Source organism: Triticum urartu, chromosome 3A (assembly GCF_056163025.1).
Source record: "Triticum urartu cultivar PI428250 chromosome 3A, HENAU_Tu73, whole genome shotgun sequence".
NCBI lineage: Eukaryota > Viridiplantae > Streptophyta > Magnoliopsida > Poales > Poaceae > Triticum > Triticum urartu.
In genome coordinates, this window is record NC_141875.1 from 3139804 (window position 1) to 3146179 (window position 6376).

At 45.8% G+C, this 6376-nt stretch overlaps 1 pseudogene; it reads left to right on the forward strand.

Moving 5' to 3' along the window:
* The first annotated feature begins 3289 nt into the window (after nt 1-3289).
* Nucleotides 3290-5240, forward strand: LOC147977553 (uncharacterized; annotated as a pseudogene).
* The last annotated feature ends 1136 nt before the right edge of the window (nt 5241-6376 follow it).

The following is a 6376-nucleotide window of genomic DNA, read 5'->3' on the forward strand; positions in this document are numbered from 1 at the left end:
GGTGAAGTAGGGGCCGATGATGGCAGAGAGATCGAGATGGAGAGGTGGCAGTGGTGCTTCCCGTGAGCATTGCGATTGCCCTAGATCGGAAGGGGATTTCGATGGGGAGACTGGCAGCGCGGTGAACCTCGTACTGTGTGCCCCGGCCCCCACCTCTCTATATATCGCAGGTCAGAGGGGCCCACCAACCATAAGAGGGTTGGGCGCCCCCGATCAGGGCGCGAATAAATCAGGGCCCGATGGGCCATTGGGCCCACTCGGTGGAGAGATCAACCTAACAGTTTTAGCTGAGGATTTGTCTTCTGTATTTCTGTTTATCTTTCTTGCTAAATAATGAATCACAATGTGAAATTATGGTTGTTCAATGTTCCTTCTTCCATAGAGCAGGTGGGGCTTCTCTTCTTGCTGCTGTTGTTGTTTTCTCGATGTTGATCACGTCTTCCCTGGAGGGCCTGAGGCCTTATTGTAGCGAGTGTGAAACGCAATGCCATACTAGCTGTGAGGCGGAGGTTGAAACCTTCTGCAGTGGTTACTGCAGACGTGGTGGCGGACCTCAGGAGAGCTGCCGGAGACGTCTTTGAGGAGTGCATCATAAAGGGTACCTGCTGCAGTAACCACTGCAGAAGATTTTTGTTGATCGGCTGCCTTACACAAGAAATAACATGGCTCGTTGTAGTCGTGCCTAGACTTTTGTAACCGCCATGACCTGGTTCTGTGGGATGGCATAGAAGGAATTAATCGGTCTTGGCACATCAACTCCGGTATTTTAGCTGAGGATTTGCATTTTGTTTATCTATACTGAATAATAATATGAAAAAAGGAAGTACATTTCACAAAGTTGACACGCTGTGAAATTATGGTTCTTCAACGTTCTCCTCCCATAGAGCTTGTAAAAAAATTTCACAAAGTTGACACGCTGTGAAATTATGGTTCTTCAATGTTCTCCTTCCATAGAGCTTGTTTGAAGAGCATGGATGGAGCGGCCGGGCCGAACTGTGTGGAAACTTAGGAGTAAAAAGCGGTGAGAGTTAGTGGAACATCCTATTTGCATCGAAGGGGCAAGGTCCACACATAATGAGGAAAATCATCCAAAATCACAAGGTAATAGAGATAGCTAGTATTACTTGGAACGGGAGAGGTCCATACATCACTATGAATCAATTGAAAAGGAAAAGAAGCAATAGTAGAAGATGAACTTAACAGAACACAAACATGCTTTCCAACACAACACTCGTGGCAAGTGTGAACACTAGTTCTATTATAGGAAAACGAAAAACCCTGAGAATGTGATGAAGAGTGGCAGAGCTTGGGTGGCCGAGGCAGGCATGCTAGAGATCAATGCCCAACGGAGAGGGTGAGGGGTGGAGCGGTGGAGCAGGATGGTTGCAGGAGGCACAGATTGTCGGGGCTATCATGTCGGTGCAAAACCATCCTGGTGTGAGCGTCATTAACAGAGAAGCCGAACTCGTCATATTCCATAGTCAGATGATTTTCATGAGTAAAGGAGCGAGATAAACTAGGTTCTTAATAAGATGTTGTAAGACAACGACATTATTAAGAGATAATGGCAAGGATGTAGAAGGAAAAGGAGTGTTGCCAGAATAATTGGGAGGGAGGAGCCACCACCAAAGATGATTCGTGACGTCGTGGATGTGGGAAGGGAGAAAGATAGATTACCGGGGTTGTAGGCCATGTGGGACATGGCCCCGGTGTCCATAAACTAGTCACCGTTGCCGCTGTAGTTGATCAGAGATGGGGTTCTCTGGAGCGTAGTGTTGAGTGTTCCCATGGTGTTGGAGGCGGCGGGACAAAGAAGGTCTGGCGGCCGTTTTAGCATGGTCCGAGGATACTGGGAGCCAATGCGTGGGGCACGAGCATGGGTTAGCATAGACAACGTCAATCCATGGGTTGTGGCCGGCGCTCCATGATCAGAGGGAGGTGAGCACAATGGTGGCTCCTACTAGAAGGAAGTCGGAGACTAGGTGGCCACTGATGTGGGGTCTCAGACGACGGCGGCGCAGGGGCACCATGCGAGGTGTCAGGTGCGAAGGCGGTGTGGACTGCTATGATGGTGTGCTTCATCGAGCAATCCTCTAGATGCAGATAGGCCATGCCCTTGCTGAAAGTGAGAATGGTGAGGTTGGAGGCAAGTTACCAAAGTCCTCATGGAGGCCGCTCGTCAAGGTGGTGAGTAGGATCTCATCGGAGACCCGGACGCTGATGTCGCGCATCTCATCGAGGATCATCTTGAAGCGCATGTTCTATTCATCAATGGAGGAGTAATTCTGGTGCAGGCCAAAGAACTCCTGCTGGAGGAAGACGGTCTGCTACAGCTAGTTGTCGGTGATGAGGTCGTTGACCTTGGTCTCCACACCGAGTAGGCATCATCATTGTCGTGCACCACTGGATGGAAGATCTCCTTGTAAATGGTAAGGTACACCCGCCTGATGATGGTGGCATCGATCTAGTTCAGTACTTTGCTAAATCCTAAAAGTGGAGCTGCAAAATATATAGGTCCTACTAGCAGGGCGCAGAAGGATCAGGGGCTCCACCCTTGAACCTCCACCCTGGCCAGGCGACCGCAGGGAGAAGCCCCGCAACAAGATAAAAATCGTGCAATCCAAATCTCGTTCGAGCATTCTACAAATTGTTCAATTTGAAACTTGCTTTGGTGGGGATTCCCACACCGATTCGGGGGAGGAAAACGATAGAACGTATGTGTCTGGTGTAATTGGAAGGGTTGTCCCTTCGGTTAGTTCTCGTACTTCCCCATCCTCGTCTGGATCGCAGAGTATTTCGTGTGAAAATCTGAATCCAGCGAATTGTAGTGTCTCCGGCGAACTCGTTTCTGCGAGGAGGGCGGAGCTGATTTCAAATCAGTCGCCTGCAGTGGTTGGACCGACTCCTACCCCATCTCCGTTGATCACTGGATGTGTGGTTAGGAAGAAAGCGGGGTGTCAAAAGACATCTTCTACTTTGGCGAGCAGAATTGGGGGAGGTGGAGAACTTTTTTGGTCAGCGTTGGGTTATCCCTTCCCCGACCCACAGCCGCCGCCTACATAAACCTAGACTGGAACCCCCAAAACCTAGTTTCGCCATTCCCAAACTCTTTTGGGTTAGGAAGGATTTGTTCTTATCAAGAAATTTCTCGGTCCAAGATTCTTACCCGATCTCATCTGTAGGACCTTTTGATCCTGTTCCTACTTCTTTCAAGATCTCTGTTGAGGGGTTAGGGTTTCCTAGATCGTTCGTTGAAGCAGTTAAGGGAGGGATGGAAAATCGGGGGCAGATGGCGCAAAGGAATCGCCGGCCATTGCCAGGGAAGAAGCCCACCCCGCAGGAGGGGAAATCTTCCTCTTCCTTGGTTACTGGAAAACCAGGGCAACAAGGGGCGCCCAAATCGACTCAAGGGATTCCTGCACAAGCTGCTCCGACGGCTGCAGCCCCACCACCACCCCCTCCCCCTCCAGCGGTACAAATCCTCGATCCAAAATACAAAGATATGATCTGCTTCAATTGTAGTTGGCCTGGTCACTACGTGGGGAATTGTGTGGAGCCAAAAAATGCTTTATTTGTGCTGGAAATCATAATGTCAACAACTGCGCAGCTTGGGCAAAACCTCAACCTGCTGCTACTTACTTTGGTAGTGCAGCTTCGGGACTGGGTTTCTATCATATTGAGGTCCCTATAGCGGCCGAATCTAGCTGGTTGAATTATAAAAACTGTGCTGTCCTCAAGGTGGTTAAGGGCAAGGTTTCTGCCTCAGATCTGCTCACCCAGCTCAATGGGATCTTTTGTAAGAACAAAGAGTGGCCGTGGCAGATCAGGGAACTGGAGAGTAAGAAGTTTCTGCTGAGATTTCCACCTTGGAAAAATGTAGATGACCTAATTGACTTCCCACCATTTGAGCTACCTATTGCTGGGGTGTCTGTCAAAATTGTGAATGGGAAGGAATGTTGGATGAGTTTGGAGCACTTACTGAGGCTTGGGTGCAGATCGAGGGGATTCCACCTAAATGGTGTGCTTGGAAAGTCTTTGCTTAGATCACAGCATGTTTTGGTATACTGGTGGATGTTGATTGGAATGGTATTTTCAGGAGTTTTTATGAAATAATCCGAGTCAAGGTTGCCTGTAGAGATCCTAGGAAGATTCCTTTTGAAATATTGGTGGAAATGAAAAAGAAACTCTACCTGCTGTTTTTTACAGTGGAAGGGTTTGTGCAGAATGGTGAGGACTCTGATGGGGGTGATGACGATACATGTATGGACAATCTGGAGAAAAATGAGGAAAATAACAATAAGGATGCTGAGGATAAGAAGAACATGGAAGATGATGATGATGATGAGGCTATTGACGAACTGGACAAGGCCAACTTCCCTACCAAGACAGTCCCCTCCACTAGCTCTAAGAAAACCATGGCTCTAGTGACTGCTTCTGCAGTGGAAGTCAATTCGTTTAACATGATAAATGCAAGGCAAGAAAAAAATGTTGATGACCTCAAGGACAAGACACCAATGAAATCTGATGGAGATGAAACAGAAACAACTCCGAGGTTTGCAAGGTCTGATGCTCTGTCAGTCCATCTGGACTACTGCTCTGAGCAGCTTAGCAAGTTTGAGATGGTGGAATCTGATGTGGAGGAAGAAAACACCAATACTGAAATGGAGTGCTTACTTGAGGATTTAACTCTGGCAATGAACTCAGTGAAAAGATCGTTGCTAGACTCACTTGAGAAAGCTGACACAGTGGTCAAGAAGAAACCCAGTGTCAAAAACTCACCTACATGGGGCCCAGTTCTTGCTAATAAACCTATGACCAGAAATCAGGGGAATGTTAAGATCATGGATAAGGCAGCTGCATACATGATGAAGAAGAACTTGGAAATACCAGCTACATTTAAAGGTAAATCGTTTGCTACCCTTGACCCTAATGAACTTGCTTCTTATACTACTAAAGTGGATCTTTGTATTGGTAATAGTAAGGAAGAGCAAAAAGATATTATTCTTGACCTAATTAACAAGGAAAAAATTAGATGCCTGCAATTTGCTAATGAAAATCCAGAGATTGTTCTCCCTGACAATTTAGATTTGATGGAACTGAGTGTTCCTACCCCTGTTCCTAGGAAGGAGGATTTACCATATACTGGATCGGTTGGCACTGCTGGTTCAGTTATGGAATGCCCCATCTTGAATAATAAGAAAAATCCATGTGGCTTATCTCACCCGTTTAAAGTTAGATGATAGGAGCTTTTGGGAATATTCGCGGTCTAGGTCAACCTGGAAAAAATCAGTACCTAGGAGATTTCATCTGTAATAACCATGTGGATTTCTTGTGTTTCTCTGAAACCAAAAGAGAAATCATTGACACTCATATCCTTAACAGCATATCTGGCAGGATAATCTTTGATTGGCATTATCTGCCTGCGATTAACACGGCTGGTGGGATCCTTGTGGGTCTTAGAAATGATTTGTTTGAAGTTATTGGTTTTGTTAATAAGAGATCTTGCATTGTTGCAACACTGAAAAATAAAGCAGATGGTTTCATTTGGCATCTTATTGTTGTATATGGTACCTCTTATAATGAATTTAAACTAGAATTCATTGTTGAATTGCATGAGATTATGGAGGGGCTCACTTACCCAGTTTTACTTGGGGTGATTTTAACTTAGTCAGGTCTACGGCTGACAAGAATAATGGTGTTATTAATAATCAGTTTTCGTACCTCTTCAATGATTGGATTAACAAATGGTCTCTTATGGAGATTAATGTGGCAAATAGGAAGTATACTTGGAGTAATAATCAAGACAAACCTATTTTTGCCAGTATAGATAGAGTTTTTACTTCTCTTTCCTGGGACGCTCACTTTCCTTTGTCAGTAGTTACTGCACTTCCTCGGGTGGGGAGTGCCATACACCTTTGCTTTTGGACACAAGGGCACGGAGGGTTACCTCCCCCAAGATTTTTCGTTTTGAGAAATGGTGGCTTGACCATCCTGATTTTAAAAAAAATGGTGATCAACACCTGGAACACCCTGGTTCCTGGAGAAACAGCTATAGATATTTGGATGAATAAAAGTAAGCTATTTAGGAAGAAAGCTAGAGGGTGGAGTATTAACATTGAAGCAGTTATTAAAAAAAAGAGGGAGCTTTTGCTCGAATTCGACATTCTTGACGTGTTCTCTGAGAGAAACCAGATTGATGATAGGGATAGGATCAGGATGGAGGAAATTAAAAAAAGAACTTGCTCAAATCTGGAGCAAAGAGGAAACTGCTTTGTGGCAGCGATCCAGAGATCGTCGAATTATTGATGGGGACGAGAATAATGCTTATTTTCATGCATTGGCCAACCATAGACATAGGAAAAATCATTTATCCGAG